The sequence below is a fragment of the Pollicipes pollicipes genome, unplaced genomic scaffold (genome assembly GCF_011947565.3).
Source record: "Pollicipes pollicipes isolate AB1234 unplaced genomic scaffold, Ppol_2.1 Scaffold_1404;HRSCAF=1644_pilon_pilon_pilon, whole genome shotgun sequence".
Taxonomy (NCBI): Eukaryota; Metazoa; Arthropoda; class Thecostraca; order Pollicipedomorpha; family Pollicipedidae; genus Pollicipes; species Pollicipes pollicipes.
The window spans coordinates 2273-20854 of NW_023595935.1; the positions used below are offsets into that span (position 1 = coordinate 2273).

General features: G+C 48.0%; 2 non-coding genes across 2 annotated transcripts; one reads left to right on the forward strand and one right to left on the reverse strand.

Annotated features, from left to right (window-relative positions):
• Positions 1–852: 852 nt before the first annotated feature.
• On the forward strand, positions 853–925 carry TRNAM-CAU (transfer RNA methionine (anticodon CAU)). The gene has a single exon. It is a non-coding gene; the product is annotated as a tRNA-Met (tRNA).
• Positions 926–13371: 12446 nt separating this feature from the next.
• On the reverse strand, positions 13372–13444 carry TRNAM-CAU (transfer RNA methionine (anticodon CAU)). The gene has a single exon. It is a non-coding gene; the product is annotated as a tRNA-Met (tRNA).
• Positions 13445–18582: the final 5138 nt, after the last annotated feature.

Sequence of the window (18582 nt, forward strand, 5' to 3'; positions counted from 1 at the left end):
GTCAGGAAAGGCTCTTCTGAAGAAATCTTTCGACCTGATGCAACAACGGAGTGTTAAACGATGTCATGCAAGTTTGGAATGGATTACCAAATATTAATGCAATTTCATAAGGATTACAACCTATTCCCGTGACCTTACATGAGGTATAAAGGTCAGGCCGAAACCAAACAAGTTTTGTATTGGAAAAATTATTTGATAGGACAGAATTTGGCGCTAATTTTGAGCTACTTGATCACAAATACGTCAATAAGCTTGTCATGTTGATTCTTTTAAGACCAAGGGAGGTCACGTACCTAAAATTACTTCCATCAGCATTTTGCTTAAGCAATGCGCCAACTATCGTAGTTCTCAAAACCGACCTAAACTTGAAAGATCACGATAATCCCAAAGACTTGGTTATTTTGATCTTTTAAAGGTCAAATAGTTACTGTCCTGGTATAATCCCGAGGACCTTGAGTTTAAAAGAAGTATCCAGCCTGAAACTGGCCTGGTGACAAGGTCTCGGACTTTGAACTCCAATTCTACTTTGACATTGTTTGGGCCGACTGTCACGACCCAGAGATTTAAAAACGTAAACAAATGATTTCATGTACGGTCTCTAGCTCTCTTAGTTTGTGATATCTTAAGAAGTGGTCAAATTGATTCCCTCCTTTCCCACATACAAACACATACGCGCACTCGTCGTGTTAAGCTGAACACGCGGGTGCGTGCTGAGCATAAGCTGTCTGTCTACGAAACTTTGGGGAGACCTTGCACCCTTACATCGCCATCCCCCTTACAATAAGAACCTGATCACCCCTTAATTGTGGAGGGGTGCGGCGTTCGTTTAATCACCCCTTCCGTCGGGCCCACGCCTCGGTAGCGCAGTAGGCAGCGCGTCAGTCTCATAATCTGAAGGCCGTGAGTTCGATCCTCACCCGGGGCACGTTTTAAGGCACCCACGGATTATACCGGTTCTCGAACCATATCATTCAGCAGGCATGGGATACTTCCGCTACCAATCCCCAAGTAACATGAGCGTCCGTTTTTGCTCGCGTGTAGCTCAAGAGCTAGAGGAAAATTTGAAATTGAGAGAAAATTGGCAGCATTGAGAGGTTTCCAGGTGGATATTTCACTTGAAACCCTATAAACATGTGGAACACTCCCTTTAAGTGAGACCATGAAGCAGGTAGCGACACCCATCACCCTACGATTTTGTTACATATGTCGCAGCTTCTCTTCCAAGACTTTCCAAGAACGTGGTATGACTCAATTGTGTGCACGAACCCCAGCTTGCGGCCCAACCAGTTGCAAGGAAGGCCTGAGTCGGACACGACGGTATGTGGATATTCGGGTCGGGAACTTCTTGGCAGAAAAGCTGCCATATCGCTGGCATTTCGTCGCTGTGTTCGAAACACTGAATTTCAGGAGTATCGGTTCAGCTCGCCCGCCAAAAATGAAAAATTATTCCAAGTCCACTGAGTTGGCACCACAAAATTATCGGAAATTACGGGATTAAGTTCCGTACCGAAAACCACCCTGTTTCCTTCGCTAATCCCCCGCAAACAAGGGAAGACTATTTCGGAGAATGTTTGAAGGCCACTTTGGCATTCACGACGTCATAATAACGTGGGTTAAATCCTGCCATTCCACAAACCGTACGGCAATCAAGGCCAATAACAATATGATGGCCGAGCCATTCATATATGACGTTTGTGAACAGGATTTCCAAGTATAACGGCCGTCAAATAGCCCACAGTCCATGCTGTGGAAGGCACAACGAAGTAATCAAACAATGGCGTATCGAGGAGGATATTTACTTAGCGGAGAAAATGTGTTGTCTACGGAAGTCTTTTCCGCTTAGCTATACCAATACCTACAAGTGAGCTTATTGCATGATAGCTGATGCCTGTTCCAATATCCTCAGATATCTACAAATATGTCAATATCTTCATAGATTTAAATACCTCCAAATGTCTATCAACATTTGCATTCCCTTTAACGCCGATATTAAAGGAAATGTTTCACATTTGAATAAGTGTAAGATATTACACTTACATTACACTTTGAGAAGTGTAAGATATTTACGAATGAGCTGGTGAACACATGAAATTTTAAACTTCAGATCAAGTACTCGAGGGTGCCGGACAAGGAAGTCGCAGGAGTTTGATTTCGGAGTAGTGTGTTGCGGGCAGCCGTGGACCAGCGGTCTCTACAGTTCTTAGATCTGTTGATGACCGTTCACGACGCACTTGTTGCCAGGTCGGTGTGCTGGCCGGAGCTGCCGCGCCCCAGCCGGCCCTGCGACCGAAGCCGTTGCCTCCGCCGCTGGCACCCGCTCGGGTGTGTGACGGCCCCCCCGATCCCGCGGCCGGAGCGCCTGCCTCCGTCGCTGCCATCCGCTCGGGTGTGACGGCCTCCACCCCGCGGGCGGAGCCGCCTGCCTCCCGCTGCTGCCACCCGCTCGGTTTGCGACACTCCCCACCCGCAGCCGGAGCCGTCTGCCCTCCGCCGCGAGTGCTGGTGTAGCTGTGGCAGCATCACCAGCTGCACAGGTAAGCTATGATGTCTCCAGTTTATCTTCACTTTTGCTTAGCTCATAACTTGGCAACAGCCCTGTTTAATTATATACAACTCGTCATGACCACGACCACAAAAGACAAAAGGGAAGTCAGATGATGTCAGGAAAATCTGAAATGACACTAAAATTATTGAAATAGGTCATCGTGGAAAAACCGTCCCAAAAATCGTGGATTTTGAATAATTCTGTAAAATTTGAAACATTCTGGAACACGGACGCCTCACCGCGATCTTCTTCCGCGCACGGTATATTAAGAGCACTCTCCAGTGCATACAGATACAACCCAAAGATTTGCGGAAGAATTCGAAACCTGATGTCATGACATTGTTTGTTATCAATCATCGATTAGTGACCATTTGAAGATCTCTGATATGGAGCAGGGTGATTCTGTACAACAAGAGGGGTAATGCTGAAAGCGTTCGTGAACAAGTTGCTCAGAGATGCCAGTGAAATTTGGGACGCATGTGCCGTAAAATATTTGGGATCGTGGATGATAAATAAATGCATTTTAGTGTATAAAGCCGTGCACGTGGGCTTCATATGCAATACCCAGTTATCCCCGTAAAACGGCGTGCGATGTCGACCGTTCCATGGAATCCACGCACTCGGCGCATGTTGTGTCCTCGAACCGATTGAGCAATATCAGTGCAGGTCGGTAGCTTTCACGTGAACGGTTTCAGCACGGAGGCCTGGAACAGGAGCCGATGCGTACCGTCGTCGACTGGGATGTTGGAACCCGTTTTCCCATGTCGCGTGACTGGAAAGCTGAATGGCTGCCTGAGGTAAGTATTTTTTTATCCCGTGTGTACAGTGGTGAAAACCATTGCAGGCATATGAAACACTTCAGTCTTGTGCATTGGATAATTGATTTGATTAATTTCACACATGCATCAGCCATGTTTTGCTGGTGGCGAAACAGGTCCAACGGACGTGATTTGCTGCGTCAGTTCTTTGTAGCGGAGCATCATTTCGGAACGCCACGGTTAGATCTGGCATGGATGTAAGCTCGTACGTTCAATCGTGTCCATGTCGATAACTGTTCACTGGTTGGCAGGACGGTGTGCTGGCGGAGCTGCCGCGCCCCAGCCGGCCCCGCGGCCGGAGCCGTCTGCCTCCGCCGCTGCCACCCGCCTCGGGTGTATTGTGTAACGGCCCCCAACCCGCAGCCGGAGCCGCCTGCCTCCGCCGCGAGGGTGGTGCAAGTTGGGATGGCACCACTTGCTGCGCGGATACGATGTACCTTCAGATAATCAACATGTTTCACTGTGTCATATGTGTACGTACCTTCGCTAGCTGTCACAGGCACCGAGTTTCTCAACTTTTCAGTTGGCCGCGCCTTGACATTGGTCTGTTTGGAGCGAGTCATCAGTGTTTTAGTTCTGGCCGGTTTCGAATAAGGGCAGGTAGCATATTGTTGAATCTATTTTGTGTTCTAGGAATCTGTTACCGGTCCTGACGGACAGCCCGGGTACGCGGAGGTGTACCGGCTCGCCGCGTGCCTGGCGGAGCTACCCCGCTTCCGCGGATATATCACCGACCGAGAGGCAGCTGATATCATCCATCTGTGGAGCTGTCTGTCCGACGGCGACAAGGCGAGGGTGGCCGCCTCCCCACGCCACCAGGACCGGCTTACCACCGGCCGCTTCCAACTGTCGAAGCACAAATCTTGTGCCGTGCCCGGCACCGACACCGTGCGGCGGTCAGTAATGTCGTGTTATATGACTGTCATGATCCGCTTATTGTTTCTGTTGAGGCGATCACCGAAATGATTTGAAAAAACGCAGGCAACTAGTTTTGACCGTGCAGAACGTAAGAAAACGGTTTTCCGATTTCCTTTTGCTCCATCCCGATAAAATCGTACGCCGAAGTTCAGATAAGTTCTGAGCGTCCTTATCCCTCTAGCTCATTGAAGGGACATTTCTTCCCCCCCCCCCTTATTACTCCGATAATGGATGTAGTAACAGTGTCATGCGAGTGGCGCACGCCGCTAGAAGATGGATTGCTATCGTACATTTTGTCCTATTGCTCAATGTGGAACATGGCGAAAAGCAGGGCATCAGTTGTGCGCTGTTCATGTCTGTTGCTCCATTCCACGGTGTCTCGCTTAAGAGCGGGGCTGTTCCAGCCCAACAGCCAAATATCAACCGGCTTAGCGAGCGCCTCGTTGAGGACTTATGCCGCCGCTACCGAAACCCGCGGCGTGTGGGCGTCGTTGTTGTGCCGCGCTGGAGGATGGTGTTGGGCCACCTGGCCGAGCTCCGAGAAGCCCTCATACAACATCCAGCGGTGGAAGCCCACACGGGCATCGTGCTCGCACATCTGAACCAGCACACGCTGGCGTCGTGGTCAGTATTCAAATAATGAAACATTTCAGTAGTTGCGGGGTTGCATACACAATTGCTACCAATTCCGCAGACCTGCGTATGCAACCGCAGCTAATCCTGTTCGCTACATTCTCAAATGGATGGCCAGATGGCAATGCTTATCGGTGCTCGTGCATCCTTGCCACCAAAGCCGCTAATGAACCGTCTTGCGCCCATGCGGCACACCGACATAACTGTCTAAACCTATTGCAATCCGAGCAGGCGTCGGACAATCACCCACTGTAGACCATAAGTAATTATTTCATGCACGATGCCCACGTTCACGGACAATCTGTGGTTTCTCCAGGTACAACGCCCGGGCGAAAGCCCTGGAGCGCAAGTCGCTGTTGCAGGGGGTGCAGCTGCCGCCTGCTCGGCCTGTTGCTGCCGCGGCCCTGCCGCCTCCCGCCCCGCCGCTGGAGCTGCGGGTGGTAAACGTCCATCGGCAGGCGCACCAGTTTAGCTTGCCCGCAATTACAGTTGGGCGAGGACCGCGTCGCCCGGCCACTACTCACCGGCGGTCGCCATCACCGGGGCTGACGCCGGCCAAACGTGGTTGCATGAGAACCAGCACAATAAATAAATGCTCTCAGTGCGGGGCCCAATTCTCCCGCGACTCCGGACATGGGCGGGTGGGAAAGGGTCCCGCAAAAACAAAATTCACTGTCCAGCGGCGAACCCTAATAGGTCTTACGACCAGTGGTTCAACCAGTCGTAGTTTTTTTTAGACACTTCTGTTTTCGTTCCACACTTTGAGTGATTGCGCCGCAAGCTTGCCCGCTAACCGCTAAGCAGTCTTGGAAGTACCGTGTAAAGGCTTAGGACCATCCGCCATATAGTCTGTTGGCTGTGTGTAGTACTAGTAGCACTGCTCCATGAACAACGTCTGAGTAAACAAACTGATTTGAATTATTTAAATTAAAAATTTCACTATCAACGATTCATCACAGCACTTGACTGTTATTTCTTTGCGGCTTCAGATTCCCGTACCTTGAACTTTCGCCACCATATTTTGCCGTTGGCTAGGAATTTCACGATAAGATGGCAAGGGTCAGGGCTCACGCAACAAGCACTGCTTAGCGCGAGTTCTAATCTCTATCATCCGTTCATTTAAAAGGTTCGATCTATGTGCTTACAAGATACTGAAGTGGGTCATTCGTCGCAGCCTTTGCGACTGTGGGCGGCAATTACCCGCCGGTTTTGTTCAAAATTGACATGGACATTGGTACGATGAAGACAAAAAGGTCACAAAAAGGTTCCCTCCAGGAGCCATGCGCGATGCTAACGTAGGGAACCGAGTCTAAAAAAGAGCCCTTCCCCTCGGCCTCTGAGTGCGCGGACTGCACAAGCAACGAGGCCAGGGGTACAACCAGTCTCGGTAGAGGCGATGCACTACGATTAACGACGGGCTTTACTGGTGGAAGTTCCACCACCCCCTGTCCAGCTAATTCGCTGGGTTTGGTACATTTCAATTCGAAATCACTCTGTATTGACTGCATGGTACGGGAACGCGGACGCCTCTTGCTTTACATGACCCATTCGGCCCCTTGTTATCCGACCCAGTCGAGGCGAGACTGGATTTCCCGGGGTTCTACAAAAATAATGAGGATATAGGACCCGCGGATTGCATATCTAGTAGATCGAAACGGGGTCGATAATTTACATTGGCTATACAACGTGTTGGCGGGATGATGTTCACACTCTTAATATTTGTTTCACATTTAAGAGAATGCTTCACACTTGAAGATATTGAAGCAAGTATCATGTATGATGAAAGAAGCCTACAAAACTGTTGGTATGCTATCTGGCCGGAAGAGACTGCGCTATACAGCACAACTTTCTGTTGTGCCCCTCAATGCGTCATGGTTTGATCACGTTATCGTACCTTGCTTAATATTGATTGAGTGACAATTGACGGCCGTTGTATCTGGAAATTGCGCTCACGAAGGCCAGACATGAACTTCTCGGGAATTGTATTTGTGTTGGCCTTGATCGCCACATGGTTTGTGGAAAGGCAGGATTGAGATGACGTTATTATGATGTCATGGATGCCAAGGGGACTAAAATTTCTCCCCGATTTGCCTTTCTCTATCTTCGCAGGGGTGTGGCTCAGAAATTAGGGGGTCTTAGGTCCAAAGAAGGGCAGGATTGTGAACGGCACTGAAACGTCTTAAGCGGACTTTCATTTGAAACCCTATAAAAATCACATAAATGTGTAATATACCCTTAAACGAAAAATGATATGAGACATTGAAAATAATATGGAGTTGAAAGTGGACGCTCGTCAACCTATCGGAGGAAATCAGCTGTAACTTGTTATCAGTTCAAAGATTAACTTCAAAATTGCTCAATTGTTTCTGCCTTGTCAGGACCGGTGGGACCCTTCCGTCCCAGCCCGGACTCTTAGCCGCTGCCACTCTGGCGTACGGCGGCCGGGCTCTGTTCGTGGCCCCTGTTCGATCTGGAGGCCATTAAAAGTATAAATCATACAATAGTGCTCTCCGTGATGCGATAGGCCCTGTGACCTGGGCATCATCATCATCGAACACCGGATCAGTGCTGACGCAAAAGGGTGTCTTATCGCTGCAGGGGTCCAGTAAGTGACGCAGTGACCTCAGTTCGGCTTATCGGAGCCCTTGCCGAGCCATGGCGGAGAGCATCTCGTTCAGTGCTATGGTCCTGGGTCCCTGTTAGGCATTCTGGACCACTGACCAGCATCGAGGCTTCATTGTTTCAGGACCCCGAATAATGCAACGGGGCGTCCGCGTGAGCTTTGCAGGCTCCCGACCCGCCTCTGTTTGGGAAAAGGGCCCCAGGGTCTATATCGACACGGAGCCGACTATTCGGCATTGGTGGTCTGTGACTGGCATTCAGGACCTCATTGCTCCAGGAGGCCCTCGATCAGCCCAAGCGTCCTTCTGATTGGCATCTGAGAGCCCAACCTTGCGGCTGGGATCCCTTAATATCATTACCGACCTGGCTTTCGGGCCGTTCAATCGACCCTGGTCGCGGACCAGGGGTCCCACCCCTCTGGGGGGACTCCTCTGGACCTAAGTGCCCCTCGCGTGCGCCCCTGATTGTGGTCATTGGAATGTTTCTTGTAAAAAACAAAATTTAGGGCCGTTTGTGATGACCCATAGAAGTTCACGTCACTTACAAATATAGATTGCCTGACCCGAAATGAAGGTTGCAGCGTTTCTTTTGCCAAGAAGCCGACCCAGAATTTCGTGAAAGGTGAGAGATGACATTGCGGTGCCCCTGGAGTTTCGTGCTCCTCGAAAACTATGGCTTTATGGTTCCTTTGTGGTGCCCCTCATATGTGGTGTCTGTTGTCAATGAAAAGTATGTAGATACCGAAACAATGCGTGTCCAGATGCACGGCAAACTCGGGAAAGTACCTAGAAACTTGATGCCCTTGAAAATCATGTTTTGGCCCTTCGTACGCCCGGTTCAATTCGTTACATCTTGAAAATAAGGCTGTGTTGTCCGGAAATGAAGGTGCTGGTGCTCAAGGAATGAACCGATCCACGATTTTGTCAGGGGAAAAGCGTCAAACAATGGTGGTCCTGAAATTGGTGCCTCCAAAAAAACAACGTTTTGGGGCTGTATGTGGGGTCCAGGGAATTCGGTACCGCTGCAAAATGAAGAGCCCCAGGAATTGGTCACCTCTAAAAGAATAAAGGTTATGGCGTTCTCAGATAACGATTTTGACGCCAACCAGTCATGACATTTCGGCGTCCGTTCGATGCACAAAATACCCCATGGATAACAGAAGGGAGGGTTACGGCATAACCTCTCTTACTCTGGAGCCTTCCCTAAATCTGAACTTCTGAATCTGAAAGAGCCAGGTCTTTACCATTACAAAATGGACAGAGATTCGGTCGCGGTGATCCGTTTAAATCACTCACCTATCGGGAGAGTGATTTGACCCAAACGCATTTGCCTTTTAAACATAAGCCAGCCGAACTGTCTCATGCGGGCCGCGTGCTATGTGGGGCACCCAAACCACACCTATGGATATAATTTCACACTTGGACAGAAGATGGCGTGAAAGGTCATTCGCAGATAAACTAAACAAGACTGACCTTATGATGCTACCCCGTACTACTCTGAAGTTGGCCTTTTTTCTGTCGTGCTAACTACCCTTCACTGATCGGTACGAGAGTTTAATTTTCCTGTGACCATGTGGATCTTTTTCATGCATAAGTTGTTCCAGTTGGGCGCCGAGGTCATATATATGACAATGGAATGTCATTCCGGGGTTGCATAACGTTGAACGTCAAGTGGTTCCGTCATGGTTGCCGGAGATGGCGCTGATCGTGTCGGCCACAGGGCTTTCCGCCGAATGGGCTGTGCTGCATGGGTACTGTGTGCAAGACAGGAGACGCTCAGATGCTTAAAAAAATGAAAGGCATTCAGCTCACATGATTTCCGTGGCGCCAATAGAAGTCACATGACATGAAATGGGGAAGCTTATCAGGTTGAACGGATGGCCGAGCGTACTATCCCTGTGTGGTACGTCCTGGGCTGGGCCGTAGTTCAGCTTTCCCATTCGTCTATTCCGCAAGGATTGCGTCTGGTCAGCATGGAAGCCCGGCTGTCTGCTGTTAACATTCCGAATATGGCCCCAACGTTGAAGCCTATCGACAGGTGTTAGGTATATTGACATTCTGCATGTGGCTGTGATGTCGGTGATATAATTAATGTGATGTGTGTTGGTCATGTGTTATGTTGGTCATGCCTTCCAAACATGTGCATGCATATCACCGCCATGTTACTGACTGTCTGACCGACCATGTTGTAAGATGTGCTGCGCTTGTAGTTCGAAATTTGCTGCCACCTCCATGGCTTAGCTGAACCTGAACTTAGCTTCGAGGAACAAGGCCCGCGGAAGCCAAGTTCAGGTCGCTGCCATGTGCTGGCTGGGTGGCCAGTCTAAGAAGATAGCTATGTTATGCTCGTTAGGCCTGTATAAGCATTCGGGTACAGGGCCCTAACGCCACGTTCTCAGTGCAAGCTGTATGCGTACATTTGTGACGGATTGAAAACGCTGCCTTGCGCTTCGCCACTGCGGCAATCGTATGCAATACATCTAATGATACGACTTGTCTTTACATATCAAGCGAATGCGAAAACATGGAAGAGGTAGCGACGGCATCGGCCCACCTTATCTGTTCGAAAGATCTGACATTAACTCCATGGTGTTGCATGCAACAAGGACCACGTTACATGAAAAAATGTCATATTCTGCTGAGAACCCATTTGTGTGGCCCTGAGCACCACATGAATCATGTCAAATACAGGGTGAATTCCCAACCCAAACAAAAATGGATAGAATCCACTGCAGCCTGTCCAGTAGTCATTGTGTGGGAACAGTACATACCTGTTTCATTGCAGTGCTGTCATCAAAGGAAGTGATTGCCATGTGATGGTCAAACTCTTCAGCTCACCATAGAGCCAGGTGGAACAAAAGCCATTGTTTGGCAAGGTGGCTTTGGCTGCTGAGAGCAACCAAAACAAATAATATGACTGTTGAGCTAGGTGTGCGATGAATACCTAGAGACCTGCCATGACCCAGTGACATCGCCAGGATCGAATGTTGGATGAGAGGCAAATACTGGATGGAAACCAAACCCATAACATATTAGATCTGCCCCTGGTATTAACAGCAGGCAACATAAGTCACAGTCAGCTGGCTGCTCCCATGCATCTCATCACGCCCACAATCTTTTGTTTCATTCCTCCATGTCCACACAATCATAGCAACCAACATTCAGTGACTGCCATGAGCAGTGACGGCAAGCCTGAAGCAAGCATTGCAAGTTTCTTTGAAATATAGTTTTGAATGTGGTATGCACTGATATATGGAATAAATGTTTAGTTGAAAAAATGAGAAGAGAAAGCCCACTTTTGGGGACCCTTCCAAAACTCCTGCGGTGCTGCAACATGAAATAATGGCATCGAGTGAGATTTTGTGCTAAAAATAGCTAACCATCACTTTGCCCCAAAGTGCTAGTCACTACATTCCCACCATTGTGGATGTCTGTCAGGTTTAAGAAGATAGCATAATACCTCAACTTAAAAATGCATGAACGGCATGGAGATCTCTAGCAAACCAGTTTTTCAGGCCAACATTTCATTTGTAAATACCAAATATAACCTCTCGCACTGCTTAAAGCCTTTAATAACTAACCATAATTTTAAACAATGGTATGGAGGCATGCAAAAATTAGTTATCTTAATTCATCTCACCATTTTCATAGGAACAATTTTGACAAGCTCTTGTGTGCCTTACCCCCTGGAACATTATGGAGCCATTATGGAGAGAATAAACTGCTTTTTCAAACCTTTAAGTTGTTAGTTCTTGCCGCATGCTCAAGCCATTGCAGCTTTCTGGTGCTTGCTCTCATATGTACGTAGGCTACATAAAAAACACCATTCTGGTACCGGGCCCCATGTCCATGTAACAATATTAATCAACACTGCCAGCATGCAGAATGGCATGCATTATAATCATGTCATAATGCATGGCATGCATTATAAGCATGAACAGCGATTTGAACAGACAATTTGTTCACAACAAAACAGAAAGCAGAATTTGTTCATGGAACAAACACCTTGTTGCAGTAAACAGAAATCAAATCTCCATAGCCAGTTTGACAATAGGCATTTGTCATAAGACAGCGAAGATATCAATCATGCAATACTTAATCGGACCCGGGGATCGTATTGTCCGTTATCATATTGTGATCAAACGCAATACCTCAATCCCCTCAATCTCGGTAAACACTGCACAGCAACAGCTGGAGCCGCAAACAATTTCCACTATCCAAACCACGAAGCACAGCTGCGACGCTCAGCGCCAGTCTCATAATCCGAAGGCCGTGAGTTCGATACTCAACTGTGGCACGTTTTAAGGAACCCACGGATTATGCCGGTTCTCGAATCATATTACTCAGCAGACATGGGATCCTTCCGCTATCCTTCCCCTAAGTAACACGAGCGTCCGTTTTCGCCGGCGCGTAGCTCAAGAACTAGAGGGGTTAATTAAGTCTTCGGAAGGACAGGATTGGTAACAGCATTGAGAGGTTTCCAGGCGAATATTTCACTTCAAAACCCCATACACATGTGGAACACTCCCTTTAGGTGAGACCATGAAGCCGTTAACAACACCCATCACCTTACGACTTTGTTGCATATGTCGCAGGTTCTCTTCCAAACCTTTCCAAGGACGTAGTATGACCCAATTGTGTGCACGAACCCCAGAATGCAGCTATTTCGGAGAATGTTTGAAGGCCATTTTGGCATTCACGACGTCATAACAACGTCGGTTAAATCCTGCCATTCCACAAACCGTGCGGTAATCAAGGCCAAGAACAAGATACTGGCCGAGCCATTCATATATGACGTTTGTGGGCAAGGTTTCCAGGTATAACGGTCGTCAATTAGCCCACAGTCCATGCCGTGAAAGGTACCATGACGTTATCAAACAATGGCGTACCGAGGAGCATATTTACTTAGCGGAGAAAAGGTGTTGTCTACAGAAGTATTTTCCGGTTAGCTTTACCAATACCTACAAGTGAGCTTATTGCATGATAGCTGATGCCTGTTTCAATATCTTCAGAGATCTAAAAATATGTCAATATCTTCATAGATATCAATACCTCTAAATGTCTATCAACATTTGCATTCCCTTTAACGCCAATATTAAAGGAAATGTTTCACATTTGAATATATTGAGGAAAGCATCAGATATAATGGGAACAACTTACTTGAAACTGTTGGTTGCCTTTCAAGGCTCAAAAAACGACCGCAAGCACCAAAATTCCAAAGTTTGTAAAAATGCGCCCTATTACGTCATGGCTTGATGGCGTCATGGAATCGTATTCTGATGACAGCATTACCTGACAGCACCTGGCAGCCAGACCTAAAGAATACCTCGAAACGCGCGAAAACTGACGCCTGCCGGCCATTCTCGTCGCGGGTGCTGTGGCGGATGGCGGATTAGAGCATAGCTTGTTTGTGAATTTTTGTACTGGTACTGGTCGTGGGGAAAAGCTTTGGTGGGCTGATTGACATACACAACGTAGCAATCGCCAGCTTTTATGGCAGATTATTCATATCACAGCTGCTACTGTTCATATGCCGTAAAAACTGTCCTATAGTGTAATGAATCTCTTACCGAAACCTGCTAACGACTGTTGAGGACGTCAATACTGTGTCGTCTTACCCTATCCTCGTCTGCAGTGCTGTGGTCCTGACACTGAAGTCTTGGAACAGAAGCTGAGCCAAATGCGAGAAAGCGCCAAGGCGCGGAGCGTCGTGAAGGACCTTCACGGTCTCAGTTGAATGAGGTGTGCGTTACGTAGGGCATGGGTTGCGATGTGGTTGTAGGCTTTCTAAATGACGTCATATGAGGAACACCAAGATATTAGGCATCTTAAAACGTGCCCCGGGTGAGGATCGAACTCACGGCCTTCAGATTATGAGACTGACGCGCTGCCTACTGCGCTACCGAGGCCTGCAGCACGCAAAATCAGTGGTGTGGGAACAGGGGGGGGGGGGGGAGGGAGGGAGGGGGCAGAGAGGCCATGCCCCCCGCACACTTTTCAATGTGGGGGAAGCAGTGCTAACTGCCCCCCCCCCGCACTCGTCAGATTAAGGTTGCGTTTAGCTTACTTTTGCACTACATTAAACATACATGCCGACTTGCGTAGTTCACCAGCCATCATCCTCATGATTCGTCATCTTTTCCGCTTGCTTATTGGCTATCGCTTTGTGTCACGGCCACAGGCCGGTGTCGCGCGGCGTATGGAGACTGCAACGCCGGGCGTCGGTGCCGTTGTTTGATCTGGGGAAGGCGCCTATGTAGTCCCCTTATGTTATCCATGAGGTCTTTTGTGCATTGAACGGGCGCCGGAATGTCATGACTGATTGGCGTCAAAATCGTTATCTGAGAACGCCATTACCTTTATTTTTTTAGGCGTGCCCAATTCCTGGGGCTCTCTTCATTTCGCAGCGGTACCGAATTCCTTGGATCCCACATACAGCCCCAAAACGTTGTTTTTTAGAGGCCCCAATTTCAGGACCATTATTGTTTGATGCTTTTCCCTTGACAAAATCGGGGATCGGTTCATTCCGTGAAGCAACGCTAGCACCTTCATTTCTGGACAACATAGCCTTATTTTCAAGATGTAACTAATTGAACCGGGCATACGAAGGGCCAAAACATGATTTTCAAGCGGCATCAACTTTCAGCCCTTCGGCAGCTAGATACTTTACCGAGTTTGCCGTGCATCTGGACGCACATTACTCCGGTATCTACATACTTTTCATTGACAACAGACAGCACATACGAGGGGTACCACAAAGGAACCTTAAAGCCATAGTTTTCGAGGAGCACGAAACTCCAGGGGCACCGGAATGCCATGTCTCACTTTTCACGAAATTGTGGGTCGGCTTCTTCGTAAAAGAAACGCTGTAACCTTCATTTCGGGTCAGGTAATCTATATTTGTTATTGATGTGAACTTCTATGGGTCATCACAACCGGCCAAACATTTTTGTTTTTACAAGAAACTTCATTCCAATGACCACGATCAGGGGCGCACGCGAGGGGCACTTAGGTCTAGAGGAGTCCTCCCCCCAGAAGGGGAATCCATATATATATATATATATATATATATATATATATATATAATAGTCGGCTCCGTGTCGATATGGACCCTGGGGCCCTTTTCCCAAACAGAGGCGGGTCGGGAGCCTGCAAAGCTCACGCGGACGCCCCGTTGCATTTTTCGGGGTCCTGAAACAATGAAGCCTCGATGGTGGTCAGTGGTCCAGAATGCCTAACAGGGACCCAGGACCATAGCACTGAACGAGATGCTCTCCGCCATGGTTCGGCAAGGGCTCTGATAAGCCGAACTGGGGTCAATGCGTCATTTATTGGACCCCTGCAGCGATAAGACATCCTTTTGCGTCAGCACTGACCCGGTGTTCGATGGTGATGATGATGCCCAGGTCACAGGGCCTATCGCATCACGGAGAACACTATTGTATGATTTATGCTATTCATGACCTACAGATCGAACAGGGGCCACGAACAGGGCCCGGCCGCCGTATCGCCAGAGTGGCAGCGGCTAAGAGACCGGGCTGGGACGTAAGGGTCTTACCGGTCCTGACAGGCGGAATTAATTGAGCAATTTTGAAGTTGATCTTTGATCTCTGATAGCAAGTTACAACTGATTGCTTACGATAAGGTTGACGAGCGTCCACTTTCAACTCCATATTATTTGCAATGTCCCATATCATTTTCTAAACGATTCTTCATAGCTCCCTGGAATTTTTGATATCACTGCGGAAATTTCGACATGTGATCACAGCCTTCCAAGAAAAACGCTAGCCATGGGAAAACGCTCATCTACAGAAACGCTAATCGCCAACTTTGGGAGGAAATTCTGCTGAAATTGCCGCCTTTCCGTTCATGTCCAGGACACATGTGTGGAAAAAGGAGGAAAGTATGTTATAAAATCTATTAGCCACGACATTTTGGAAGATATAGCTGCAGTGCAGAAAAGGGGAGGATGGTAATCAATAAAGATATCAAAGGCGGTATATACTCTGTCGTGTCAAGGTTACGTCAAGCCAGAAGCTAGACCAGGAGTGAGACGGGTGGGGACAGTGGGCCCAACAATTGCCTCTTTCCATTTACTTATTATGAGGCCACTTGTGTCTTTAAGCAAAGCACACGTTTCAAGCAGCGACATTATTTGTTGCTCGCGGGCACCGCCAGTTCCAACGTTGGAATGCAGGAATTGTAAACACTTTTATCATGTGTAGGTGATCTTTTGCCCCCCAACACCCTTTCTTCACCCTTGTTAATGTGTTGGTACGCCGGTACCAAGGCACGTACCAGAGGTACCGTTTTCTGAAAGGTTTTATGGAAGGGGAAATCCACGGTCCAAAGACGGACCAGCTGTGCTTCAAAAACGTGTCGAAAAACTCAGGTTGAGGAAAAATTCCGATTTTTCTTTCAAATATGACGTAAGTACTGCCTACAATTAATGACCCCAGTCATTTCTTGTATCGCTACATTCCTTCACTCACATCGGATGAAAAGAAATAAAAAGATCATGTGCAGGTAATGTATATCACAGACTTTCGTGAGAGCATTCACAATTTACAACGCCCATCGATGCCCGCTAATGTTGACTATCACTTTGTTTGACGACTGTAGATAAGCCGGGTAGTGCGTGGTAGGCCGTCGTAAATAGGTAAATGAGGAGTATGCCACGCAACTTGGAAACGGTTTGTAAGGTAGCAGTGCAACTTGTCCAGCAAACCAGATAAGACAATACTAATAGCCTCGTTCCTCGTAGAATAACCAGGATAATGGGGAGGCAATGGGATTCTCCTGTGGGATTTTTTTTCTCAGAGTCCTTATTCATGGTCCATCTATGTATCTGTCTATCCATCCGTATCTCCATTTTCCTGGATATTTTACGAGAGATAAGGCTTTATGTACAGTCTTATCTCTATTCATATTATTCCTCGCAAATACACTTCAGAAGCTACTTAACCATGTCAGCATTTGCCTCGATCATCATTTGCTCAGGCAAGACACCACCAAGCGTAGTCCTTAAATCGAACATTTATTTGGCTTATGACGATAATCTCAAAGACTTTGGATTATTTTGACCTTTTGAAGGCAAGAGAGTGCTATTGGCCTGATATGATCCTAGTGACCTCCTGCTTAGAAGAAGCATCCAGCCTCAAGCTGGTTGTATGCAGAGGTCCGGGAGGACTTTGTACACCAATCTCAGCATTGACTACGTTTCATCCATTTCGAACCGTCTGTCGCTACCTAAAGATCCAAAAAAATTAATAAATTATTTCATATACCGGCCTACAAAACCAGAAAATTTTGAACCTCAAGCCCTTAACACACACACACACACACACACACACACACACCACACACACACACACACACACACACACACACACCACACACACACACACACACACACACACACACACACACACACACACACACACACACACACACACACACACACACACACACACACCACACACACACACACACACACACACACACACACACACACACACACACACACACACACACACACACACACACACACACACACACACACCACACACACACACACACACACACACACACACACACACACACACACACACACACACACACACACACACACACACACACACACACACACACACACACACACACACACACACACCACACACACACACACACACACACACACACACACACACACACACACACACACACACACACACACCACACACACCACACACACACACACACACACACACACACACACACACACACACACACACACACCACACACACACACACACACACACACACACACACACACACACACACACACACACACCACACACACAACACACACACAACACACACACACACACACACACCACACACACACACACACACACACACACACACAACACACACACATACAGGATTTAGGCCTCCATCAACTCGTAAACTGTCCTCAGAGCGAACCGGAGTGCCGAAGCAGATGAACAGATAGGGCCCCAGACAAGAGCGTGGCGCCTCCATTCAAATAAGTACCCAATAAAGTACCCAAGGCCCAGTATGAAGGACCCCCGAAAGATCGAGTGTACCCGTGCAGGCTATCAGATGGCCACTGACAGGAACGTTGGGCCCTACCTTGAAATGCCCAGACCCAATATGCCCCCGAACAATCCATTGTGCCCGAGAAGATGAACAGATAGGGCCCCTACAAGTGAGTGGGGCTCTCTAAAACCCAATGCGCAGGGCTTCCGAACAATCCGATGTGTCCAAGCAGGTTAATTGGGAGAGCCCCGAACGACCAATTAAGCCTAAGCAGGTTGCAGATGGGCTTCAGATAAAAGTGTAGACCCCTAAGCAAGCGATAGAGGGTATATACTAAGTCTGTCTGTAGGTTAACTGAGAGCAACGTGAAGGGCCCCTGAACAAAGGAGGATACCCCGACAGATTAACATATGGGTACCGCGGCTAAAGCGTATGGAGCCTTTTGGGCGATAGAGAATAAGAAGAAAACACATTTTTGACAATAGTGCTCTGACATGCTAGCAGGAAGTGCTCAACAACAGCACAGGGCCCTCCGAGCAAATACAAAGAAATCAGGGACAACGTAGAAGCTTTTTAAACGATCGGATTGACCCAGCAAGGAAACTTACAGGGCCCCGGGAACACTAGGATTTCTGTACAGCATAATGAGCATTAAACGCTCTCAATTACCACCGTCTCAATTAATGAAAAGTAACTGTTGTCTACTCGTGGGCCCTCCACTTTCGCTTGTGATCGTTCTTGGCCGCCGGGAAACGCGACGACGTCCAATTTTGTTGCGTTTTGTGTAAGTAACTGCGCCTGTTCGACCCACTATGGCCCCTTTGGAGCCCAAAGGTAGCATCAGGTCTTCTCCCACTGGATCGAACCCTGGTTATCCCTTTCACCAACACCCCACTCCAATTCCTCCATCAGATTGATGCTTGAACACCCCTTCATTAGAGGAGGCGTGTGGCGTTCGTTTAATGACCAATTTTGTATATCAAGG